This window comes from Taeniopygia guttata, chromosome 1A, assembly GCF_048771995.1.
Source record: "Taeniopygia guttata chromosome 1A, bTaeGut7.mat, whole genome shotgun sequence".
Classification (NCBI taxonomy): Eukaryota; Metazoa; Chordata; class Aves; order Passeriformes; family Estrildidae; genus Taeniopygia; species Taeniopygia guttata.
This window is the reverse complement of record NC_133025.1, coordinates 55875932-55888178: the sequence shown is the minus strand read 5'-3', so window position 1 is coordinate 55888178 and position 12247 is coordinate 55875932.

Below are 12247 nucleotides of genomic sequence, written 5' to 3'. Positions count from 1 at the left end.
ATTCCCACACCCAAAGGTATTCTGCTGATTGTTGCTCACCTGTCAGATCAATGAAAGCCTCTGGGCATCAGTGAAATCTCCTATGAATAGAGTGCCCTCCAAAAAAAGCAGCTCGCTCTGGTATCAGCTACAAGAGCTGAGCTAAGCTCCTCTTGTCCATCTCAAACACAAAGGGATGCACTCCATTCTTGCAAATATCCACCTCAGATCATCTTCCAGGGTTAATCCAAGCCACTTCCTCAGCAAAGAACTGATGTGGTAGTTTGTTGTTTGTTGTTGCTTTTTAATGCTTTGAAAAATCTTATTGAAAGGACCATTTTTGTGCCAAGGGGAGGGAAATCTCTGTGTTTTCCAGGAGCCCACAGGTATGTGAAACGATGATGTGCTGCACTTCAAAGATGGCAAGCAGTTAGATGCACCAAGCACTAGTCTGGCTTTTGGAAACATTGATCATATATATATATATGTATATATATATATATGTGTGTGTGTGTGTGTGAGAGAGAGAGAGAGAGAGAGAAATTAATTGAAAGCACCCGTTTCAGATAAAGTGCTTTATTTTGTTGCTTCCTGGTAAATTGCTTTTGATAGCTGTTGAACAAACTTGATATCAGAGAGCATGAATGCTCTGAGCAGAACCAGCAGCCTTCACAAGCATTCAGACTGCAATATGCACAGCAGGTCCAGAAGTTGGTTGGGTGTTACTTCACTTTCAAGGTTAAATAACTAAAAAGATTTTTTGTTTGTTTGATTGAGATTTATTGTTTCTGACAGACAAATGTAGATAAAATATATTCAGCAACTCCCACGCATATTTATTTTAGGAGCTTCCTCATGCAAATATGATACCTCAAAGGCATTCTTTTGCCAAGAGAGATTTCATATAATCTAGGATGTTTCTGGAAAGGTGTGGAAGCACACCAAATTCCAATGTCAAGCACACCAAATTGCACTGTCTCTCTCAATACACCTGTGTGTTTGAGTGTCTCTGTACCAATTTGTGTGCAAGGGTTATAATAAGAATGTCCTTGAGAATGGGGGGGGGGTGGGGGGGGGGGGAAGCTAAGTATTGAAAATAAAGAAGGACCAACAGTAAAACAGTAAAATTATTTTTTTGTCCGTTCTCTCATGTTTCCAGCAGATCCTCTGCATTGGAACAGAGAGAAAGGATCTAACCTTCAAATTAAATTACAATCTCAATGACAGTCTAATGTCTATGTTCAGAAGAAGTCACATTACTTCAAAACTCAGCCTGCACTGGTAACAGCAATTTTTGATCCAGCTTTAGTGCTCACAAAGACTTCTGGCTGAAACGCTCAGATGCCCTCAGATGCCATTTGCATGTTGGCAACAGATTGTAGCTCTAAAAATTAGTGCACCTTTTTTATTTCTTCTCAGAAGTATTAACAGCCACACAGGATAATTACAACAGTTCTGCAACCCAGGCAGAATGCTGAACCTGCCCAAGCCATTCTCTCACGTGAAAGTGACACACCAATTACAAGTTTAATTTGGCTGGGGGCTTTAATTTACTACATTTCAGCATTCTGCTGAAGCTGTAGCTTTGTTTCCCCCTGCACAGGCCCGTCCCATGCCAGGAGAGGGCAGATGCAGAGATAAGGTTGAGCAGAAATTATTTGGCAACTCACCCCCACAATCCTGGAAGGAGGTGTTTAGGTGCCAAGTTTAGGCAGAAGCTTCTGCTACATTTTGGCTGTTGCCTTTAAAGCACGTCTGAGTGCATTGAGGACCACAAAATGAGGCCCCATGCCAAGAACTACCTGTAGAGAAGTGAGAAAGTGGCATATTTAGAAGATCCTGACTGTATACTGTCAGTTCATACTCAAAATTTATTAAGGTTTGTGCAAATGTAGTTCCTTTAATGACACTACTAAAACCATCTTCTAGGCATTCAAAAAAAGAGTACATTTCTAGCTTGGCTGGAATGGAAGAAGACAGCTTAATTAGAACAACCAGACTTTCAGACAGAGCATAACATTTGGTATTTTAGCTCTGTAGTTTTATAGCTCTGCAGAAATTACCTTGCAGAAGCTGAGATCTGCTCAGATGTCTCCTTAAATTAATATGGAATGCTCAACTTATGTTTATGCTAATAAAATTATTCCTCATTATTTTACCTGTGTTGTATATTTTCTTCCATTTCTAAACTACAAAGACCAATAGAAAATATTATTCCAGCAAGGCCTGCAGCATGTCCAGTTAAGAAACCATCAAGTCTGAACTGTGCTAATTTCAGTGGCTGAGCTGCTTTCTTGTTAATCTCGTACAGAATTGGCCAAGTCAAAAGCATGAGACCATTTCCAACTTCTCCCATAGGCTCAGTGCTGTAAGAGGATGAAAAATCCTACATGAATGATCTGGCTTGGATAAAGGAGTTGGATGAAACAAGACAGATTGGATAGAAAATAAATTAATCACTAATCCAATAAAATATATATTACAGCTGTTCGGGTCTGGTAGACACATTCTAGAATGCGCAAACTGTCATAATCTTTGGAAATAACCAGTTATCTCCAGAAGAACGTTCCAAAGGGCCACAGGACTCACCATTAGAGAGGATAAAAAGCAGATCAGTAATTTGGAGATCAGTCAAGCCAACTTGGCCTCTGGAATGATATATTAATCTCCATTCTGACAATAAATAAGGTCAGTCTGAAAGTGCCTCATTCATTGCCTGCTAAAGATTTACTAGGTGTCACCCAGATTTGAAAAATGCTTCTCCCGGTGAAATTCAGCAATGGTACACAAGTAGATTTCCTGGTTCACCACTGCATCTTCTCACAAACTCAACAAAAGAATCCTATCAAGCAGAAAGATGGCCTGTGATTTAAGGTGAGATTTAACTGGCTTTGAACTGAAAGAGTGAAAATAAGTGGATGAAACCAGAGTGATAGCCTTAAGGTGTTATGAACCACCAGCTAATTGCACTTAGAATGCCTTTGTAAAGAACACCTTTCCAGTCTGATACCCTTAATGACTAGTTTTCAACTAGTTGCTAATGGCCTGTACCTGCAATGCTTCCCTAGTGAGGTTAATCAACACATGATCATTCAGTAGCTTTGTGAAGCACTTAGAAGCTCAAACCTTGCTAGAAGACATTTTCTATGGAAAGTAAAGGCAGGCAGCCATCACAGTTGCCTGCATCATACGGGACACAGAAACCTTATTGTTCAATCTGGATGTCATTGCTGGCCCAGAATGTGGTTTTGTATTAGTTTAAACCAACTTAAATGGTTGCTTTTTCTCCCTCATGACTATACTTTCCCTCTGCTTACCCTTGCATCAATTCTGGCATTTATTTGAGTCCTCCTTCAGCATTTCTCACCTTTGCTGAGGCTCCTTTGAGCCTGTAGCTCTACAGCCAGTTCACCTGGGTACCAGGTGTGCGTGGCATTCACTGGGCCAGGCACACACAGCCAGGGACAGGCTGAGGCTCTGCCTGCAGATGTCCCTACACTTTTTGCTTGGGCATGTCACCAACCTTGGCTATGACTCCGACACACACGTGAAGGGCACCTTACTCTTCAGAGGAGAGAAACTCTCGCTGCCATCCTCGGGAGAAATCAAGACCACAAGGACAGTAACTGGACCTCTTTGATATCTTCTTTCTTGCTATTTATGCAATTGATTGCTATCAAGTGCCTCCAGGTCAGGTGGCAAGTCTCGAGGCAGTCAGATCCCTGGCCAGACTGTGATGCCACACCTTCAGGTCCAGGCTTTCAAGGAATGATAGAGTAAACCAGATCCCCTGAAAGCTGGTGTTAGCTGATCAGAAGAGAAGCACTCCAGGAAAGGAAGTCTCCAGTATTTGCATGCATGCCTGTCACGCCAGGCCGTCGTGCTCTGTTCATGCAGCGAGTCAGGAGAATGGGTCTGAACCTTTTATGTTGGTCTGGACAGGGCTTCTCCCTTCCTCTTTCCTTCAGAGGACAAGAGTCATCCTTTTCAAGTCTTCTCTTGCTCAAAGCCATTTGACTCAGGTCCCAGACCTGCACCTCCTCCCTAGGCAGATGAGAAAAACCAGAAGCTTTGTTGCTCATATTGCTTCATGATCATGGATGATGTTAATTGCCCCCAGAGCAATTAATTTCAGGAAGCATTCTGTTGCCCACTGAGTCAGGAACATAATCTCTAAGCAAGACAAAGACACACATCACAGCCCATTATTTCGCTAATCTCCGAAGAGCTGCAGTAGCATGTCTTACGTGTGACTCACAAACCCACATTGTTTGGATTCTACCTGGTAACTTAAAGCCTTGAAATGCCGTCCCGGGTTTCTCTTCTGGATTAGCTGAGGACTTGCATCCTGGAAAGTTGCAGCCTCAGACCTCCAAGGGGGCTCAGCATCTCAGCCACTGATAATCCCAAATCAGGTCAGCCCACAAAAGGCAGCAGATTTAGGGAAGGTGCTGACTGACTGCAATGAGGCTTGAGCAAAGTGGAATGCCCAGGTAAAAGGCTGACCTGGTAAAGGAGGGACCTCATCAGCAACTGACAGGACTCACTGGGATAGCTGCTGTGGACAAACATGGAACAATGTATGGGTCGTTAACAAAAGGAAGTGTTCTGTGTCAGGCTGCTTTCCCCTCACCTCTACCTGCCAGTCAGGAGAAAAGCTGGAATTCTGCTGCTCAAACTGCTAGCACACCTCCCTGCTGCCTCCTCAGTCTTCCTGAACAAGCCTCAGAGGAAGGAAATAGAAAAAGCACCCAAGTGTGCCCCAGCTGTGCAGGTTTCAGCAGTTCCAGATGTGGGATGGGAATAGGGCTGTAGGTCTCCAAATGCCACTCTCAGGAAGGTGCTTTCCTTGCTCCAAGGCTGCTGAGTGCACAGGAGGCCAAAGCTCAGGGTGGGGTCACGCTGACACATTTGGTCTGTGCCATACGTGCTCAGCCAGGAACTGACTGGCACAGTTTCACTCCCTGGGTGTGATTGCTGAAAACCACAGCTGGCCAACTGAACTCCAGTCTGGAAAGGCGTACCCCTCCTTAATTTTGCTTTAAATGGATTACTCTGGATTTTTTCACAGGTAATTTCCACTGAAAGTCTCTCCAGTGCATTACTGCAGCCACAGAGAAATCAGTGTGTGGTGTTTGTGGAAGCCAGCCCAGGGCAGCAACAAAGGGAAGGTGTTGGCCTCTGCCAGCACAGCCCTCTGTGACTAACCTGGCACCGCCACACCGGGCAGGTGAGCGTTTGTTAAGTGGGAAATGGTTTCCAGTGGAGCCGTGTATGGCAGGATCTGGCCTCCCTGCTGGGACCTTGCACTGCTGCCACCCCAGTGCCCGTGGCAGCTGCAAGGGCTGGCTCTGGGGAGCAGCAACACGGGGCACACCAAAGCCTCCTGCCCTGCTGTGCCCTGTCTCCCCAGCAGCCAGGTTGCAGAGGAGGCATAGCTTCAGAAACCCCCCAAAAAATTCAGTTACAATTTATAAGAAAAGAGGAACCATCTCATTTTAAGGAGAGGGGGGAAGGCATTTTGAACATACTGAACATAATATTTCCTACTTCTAGATTTTAATTTTTCTTTTGTATTACCAAAAGCAAAGGGAAGTGGAGGGCACAAATAAATAAAATGCACGAGAGACCCACAGAACTCCCCAGTGACCTCAGAGATAATTCAGCCCAAAGGTGGGAGATCCCCAGCAAACCCTGCACCCCTCACCTACTCGAAGAGCCCACAGAGCACACACCAGCATGTTCCCTCTCTAAGACCAGCCAATCTCTCTTTCACAGATGGTGCCACAAATATTTAGGCCCAAGGTAAGCAAAACATGTTCCCAAAGCACTGGTAGGAGGGATTTAGGCAGTCCTGGTCCTCTTCCTGTGAACTCCTTCCACAAAGGTGTAACATAACTCTTCCAGGAGCAATTTGCCAGAAGCAATCAATAAGAATTCTTGTACTGCTGAATAGCAAATTTCCAGAGATAACTGCTTCCTTCCCATGCCTCATCCCAGGAAAAACTCAAGGCCAGGTTGCATGGGGCTAGCAGCAATCTGATCTAGTTGAAGAATCTGCTTATTGCAGTGGGATCAGGCTAGATGGCCTCTAAAAGGTCCCTTCCAACCCAAATCATTCTGTGAGTCTCATTAAATCCTTTTGGTTAAAAATCTTCTAATAACCCCACCCTTTCCAGTAAATCCTAAGGGTGGATTTGTGTGCTTCCCTAATCACCAACATATTAATCACTTTTCCAGGAATTTTGCAAGAGTAGACTTTTCAACATAAAGCAGATTTAGTTAACATAAACTGGAGCCAAGAGCATTTTGACATCAAGGTTAGCAGCCTTGAAATAACAGAATTAAACTATTAAAAGCATTTAGGGTGTGGATGAAGGATATTTAGGAAATCAAACCCAACAGGCTACCACATAGCAAGGTAAGAGTGTTGTTTTGGGATCTTGTAGGGCCCCTGATTCTGATAAGAAAGTATCCAAGTAAAACAAGAAGAATTATGATAATAAAATCAAAGTATACCCATCAAAGGTTAAGAACTATTGCCTTGCAGTTTCATGTGCAAGCACTCCTACTCCAGCTGTGAAAAGAATCATTTTTTTTTTTTTTTTAAAGCCTGATGGGGTAAACACACTTTTAACCAAATACTCTGATTCCTATTCATCATACACCACCTTTGATAGGTGAAATTCCTCCATGACAGGACTATTGGATGGTGCCCAGGAACTGAGACTCTGTGGGGAAAATAAAAAATTGTTGGGGCCAGAGAAGCTGCTGTTGGAACATGCTGTTGTTTCCTTCAAAAGAAACATGCACAAATGACAAGAGGAAGGAATTAAGCCAGAAAAAGCCACTTTTGACCTAGTTGCTCTATTTAACTTGCAATATTACTGGTGAGGAAGTAAAAGCAGTTTAACTACAAACTCCATGCGCGCCAGCGACTGGGCTTTCAAAGGCACGATTGTAGTGCCTTGTGTAGTTCTCTGAGAGTCCCTTTGTAGTCACCTTATATTGGGAAACCAATGCAGACAAGTTTGCTTGGGCTCAAACCATGGAAAAGGGGTAGCCAAACAGTTATTGGGAAAGGCATCACTCCCAGCACAAGTTCTGTAATGTCTTCAGAGACAGAAGATAAATAAATCACATTTCAAATGACAGGAATGCTGTAAAAAAACCCAAACAAACAAACAAACAAAAGGCAGGCAACAATGGAAGGCTAAGAAGGTTTAAGAAGGGAGCTGCCTGATCAGCACTCCACAAGTGTGAGAGCAGAGCTTGAGGAGGGGGCCTTCACCAGCAGTCCTGAGGCAATGCATTTCTGGTGCCTAAAGGATGATGCTCCTGGGGGTCACCCAGACAGGAGACCTGGGAAGAAGCGAAGTGCTAAAATGAAAACCTCACATTCCATTAAGAAATCTGCCTCTGCAGTTGTTCCCTCTTTGCCTCAGGCTGAACTTCATTTCTGTATTTTTACCAAGTAGCTTTACCTGTATCATATATCTTTGGGTTTAGCCAGACAAAGGGGAAGTAATAAATTGGAGCATATAGAACAAGATAATGAAAAGCAGAAGTTTTATACTGCTGTCCCATCAGCCTGAGAAAATATATGAGATCTTGGCTCGAGCAATGATCAAGAAACACATTAAGGAGCACTAATCCCTCTCCAGTGCTTTCTTGGAAAAACAGCTTCTCTTATCTTAGCCCCAAAGTTACCTCTGTCCCTTGCAAATTTCTGCCTTAATCCCAGCAGAAGGATGGATATGATTTAAGTAGTAAAAAATTATATGCAGAGATAACAAACCTATTGTAACTGAAATGACTGATGCACCCACTAATCTCAAAGGGAGGAAATACACAGAACTTAAATTTCCCATTTCATTCACTTTTATGCATCTCTTTAGCAGTTCAGCCCACATGAGCAGCGACAGTGGGGTCACAACAGGTTCAAGGCACACTTACACCATTACCCGAACAAGGATTTTTGTGCTGTGAAATCTATTTCCTATCTGGGTTACAGGAGGAAACATGACCTATACTTCTAAAACTGGTTTTATTTGGAGCCAAATAAATGATTTATCCATGTTTAACTTAACCAAAAAGTTATTTCCACTAAGGGCTAGCCTCTGCCTCTTCTGGTTGCAATGTCTGGTCTATAACATCCTGCAAGGAAGTCTGTTGAAGTCACAGCCAAAATTTCAGCCAGGTAGACACAAGCAGGCATTGAGTGCGTCATGGATGTGATTTGTGTCAGGGGAGTGTCACTGTCACTGTGCCAGAACTAACTCGACAGAAGCTGAAGTTCTGCCCTGCCAGCATGAACCAACTGAGAACTGCTGCTGGCTCTGACCCCCAGCACACTTTAGCTCCTCATGGCCCAGCACATGACTATGGAAGCCCAAAAAGAGCAGCATTAGGCTTTTTACAATGCAGTGTGAACACACAGCCAGTCCTGAACACCTCTCCACAAAAAAAAAAGAGCAAGCCCTTCTCAGGCAGAGGCAATCCATCAGCTCTGCTGCTTCCCCTCAACTGTTCCCAAAACTGGTCTCCATTTATTGCAAGGCGATTTATTTGTCCTCCTGTTAAAAACACATTCCTACACAGCTCAGACAAGGAGATCTATCATTTTAATACAATAAAAATTCCAGTTTTCACTCTCTCAAGGCCTGTGTGAAACCAAGCAGGCAGTAAAAAGACTGCGTGCATGGGGCACTGCACACTTAAAAGCTAACTGTATCGTCAATACTGAAAATTGATATAGATTTAATTTGCCTTTTTTGTTGCACTTGAGAAACAGTAATGGGACACCCCCCAGGGCTAATTTAATCTAGTTTTGTGAACAAAGCATCTGCTTCACATCTCCAAGCAAATGAGTTTGAAGTCTTATACAGAGCGGATTGCATTAACCTTTCTAATTATTTTTCTCCTGAGAAAGCACTTCCAGATTTCTCCTGACAAAACATATTTCAGTCCTGAAGTGTATTTAATGCCAATAATTAAAACAAAAATAGAGCTAACACACACACACACTCTTGTAAAACAGGCAGCTCAACAGCAGAACCACAAATGCTAGAGAGCCTTACAGCTCCACAAAGCCTTGGAGCAGCCTGTAAACACAGCTGATAACGAATTCCACCCAGCACAAAATGCATGCCAGCCATAGATTAAATAACCAAACCCCTGGAAGTTAAGGTCTGACACCAGCAGTGTGTTTAGTCCTCTCATTTAAAAAGTCTTGTGTTTGTGTTAAGTGCAGAGGCTTGATATGCTCCAGCAGAACATGTCTGTGCATTCCAGCATGGCAAAGGATCAGTATTTAACACCAAAACAACCCCAGGAACATCCACGGGGTCTTTAAACGACAGATGTGTGTCCTTGCTTTCTCTCCCTACCCCTAATTGTGCACAGCTGTGTGTGATGTCTCAGGCCAGATGAGACACTGGATGGTGTCTTCCTGTGACAAATAGGCACATTTATTGGGAACTCAGCACAGTCATAAAAATGAAATGAACCGAAGCAAGAGTGAATCACCAGTGGCTGGTCCCTTTGAAGGGAAATGGAAATTGGAGATGGCACACTAGAAAGGATCGCCTTTCCTCTGTCAATGCCATTTACATGCCACTTGCATCATTTTTAGCTCAAATCTACAAAGGAAAAATTCTTTCATAATGGCTGCATTGAGCTGATAAACAATGGAAAATTGCTGATTTGATTCTATTTAAAAGAAGCACAGATTTATTTTGGGCTAGGTACAGTAGCATTAAGTTCTGTTTTAACTTGGTATAATTACAACTGACCATTCATATGCTGAACTGACATCAAAGAACAATTTATTTTGAGTAATAGCCCATAACTCACCCTAACATATGTAATTAGAAATGAAATTTAATATGTGCCCAGGCTATTGAGAGAGAATGGGAAGGGCAGACTTTTGAATTCATACTGTGTAGGAACTGCTTAATAATATGACAGCTAAAGATTAATCACCCATCACAGTGCAAAAGATCAGGTAATATTAAACAACCAAACAAAAATCGAGCTGCTGAGCACAAAGGAAACCCATTATAAATACAGTGGAAATTATATGTGCCAAAGCTAAATTAACGTCTGGTATAACTCAACTATAATGGGTAGAAAAAATAAAGAAAAAAAAATATAAAAGGGACCTGGGGCCTCTGTTTGTGCAGCATGTGGCAGTCCCAAAGCTGAGGCTCTGCCTGGTTAGAAATGGCCATCCAGCCTCCCAGGACTGCAGCTCTGGAGTAGGAGCCTCCCACCAGGGTGGGAAGGAGCACCGTGGCCACATCCCAGCACCTCTGAGCAGCTGCCCGGCTGCAGGAGCCTCCAGTGAGTCCTGAGGGGTCTCAGCTGAACCACTGGCAATTGCTTGGGCTACAGTCATCCCCTGGGGAGGCTCCCCAGGGCTCCTGGACCTGTGCTGCTGCTCTTTTCACATGTCATGGCTAACACGGTGACACAATATCATTTCTCCAGCTAAACGCTCCCCCCACCCAGGGCTTTCCCCCTGCTAGTATTTGCACATAGTGGTCATACTCCTTTAGGTAAGCACTAAAGGACCACACCATAATATACCAGGCAGGCAACAAAACCAATAAATAATCTGAAAATGCTGACATGGAAACCTCTATGTAAGCTGGAAAGGGTGAGTGGAGTACAAATGTGCAAAAAGGCTTTCAACTGTTAAAGTGCTGTCTTATTAAAAAAAAAAAACAAAAACTGCTGCCTGTGAATTACAGTGACTTATCTGCTTCAAATAAAATAAATGAAGCAGAAATGTCACTGTGATAAAACATCTATATATCATGTAGCATATGGAGAACAGGTACAACTCATGGCTAATGACTCCTCACCTTTCTTTGTCCCTGTAGCTGCTGCACATTTTCTTGAGCTGATGTCTTGCTGAAGCTTTTGCAACTGATTAACAGTCTAATAATTCTGATAGCATTTAATGGATTTGCCACTTACCTTTGAATGGCTGCATTTAAATCTTTTGTATCCTGATTATTCCTCAATGTACTCTGTGCCTCTGCCTTTATCCACCCCTCACATCACTGAAACGGCTTCCAGAAGAAAGCTGGGGCTACCTTCCATGCCCCGAGACAAAAATGCTGTTTTACAGAGGCATTCAGGCAAGGGAGTACAGTGAATAGGAAGATTTCCCTTTGGGTTTAAATGCTGGGTTTGAGGGGTTTTTGACTTGGCTCTTCTGCACTCTTCCCATTCTCCAGCTCTGAACTTGTTGATTCCCAGGACTTATCATCAGCTCAAGCTGAAACAATACCTTGTGGAGGGCACGTGGCTCTGAACATGTCCATTTCTTGCAGCTGGGAAAAGAGAGCTTTTCTGAGGCTTTTGTGACAGGAGAAATGGGGTGGAAAGCTCCAAAGAACCAAATGCATCAAGTTACAAAAGGTAAAAAGGAGGACTTAAAATGTTTCTCAGTCTCTAGTAAATATCTCAATATATTTTGGAAGTAACCAGCAGTTGCTCTGGATTACTGAGCTTTCTGTAGCACTCAAAATACCATCAGAGAAGCTGCCAAAGTTGTGCTGAGTGTAGGGATCACAATGCTGGGTCTTATGGTTTGGTTTATTTTAAAAAGTTGGCTTCTGAAGTTACCTCTGCTCTTCAACTTTACTCAAACGCATTTGAACAAACAAATGTCAGCAGGCCTTAATCTAATTCTGTGGAAGACAGAGAGCAAGAGCCAGCTGCATTGGTTTTAGCCAGCTGGGAAAGTCTCCAACAGCCAGGGTGACTTGCCTGCTCTTTGCTCTTCCTTCTTCACATATATATATATATATATGCATATATATGTATGTATATATATACACATTATTCTTATATACACTTTAAAATCCATTCCATATATGTGTGTAGGAGTATAACCTGTTATACAATCATAGGTTATATAGCAATAGTATAGGTTAGATAGCAATCATGGTTAACTCTAATAAATGTTAATATTAATCCACTTGTGCATAATGATCCATGTTGTACATAAACACAGTATCAAGGCCACACATGCAAGAGGCTCCTTTACCCACCACTGTTAATGAAACTGCTATTTACAGAAAACATGTTTGTTTGTATGCTCATGATAAAGATTGAGTAATGAATTCCTCAGGGTTATTTCAGGTTCACACACACACACAAAAATTTAAAGTGCTTACACAGCTGCACCTGGACTTCTTCCCTTGTATTTGGCAGCCAGGAGGTATCCTGGGCTCTGAAATAGTTTGTCTTGTTT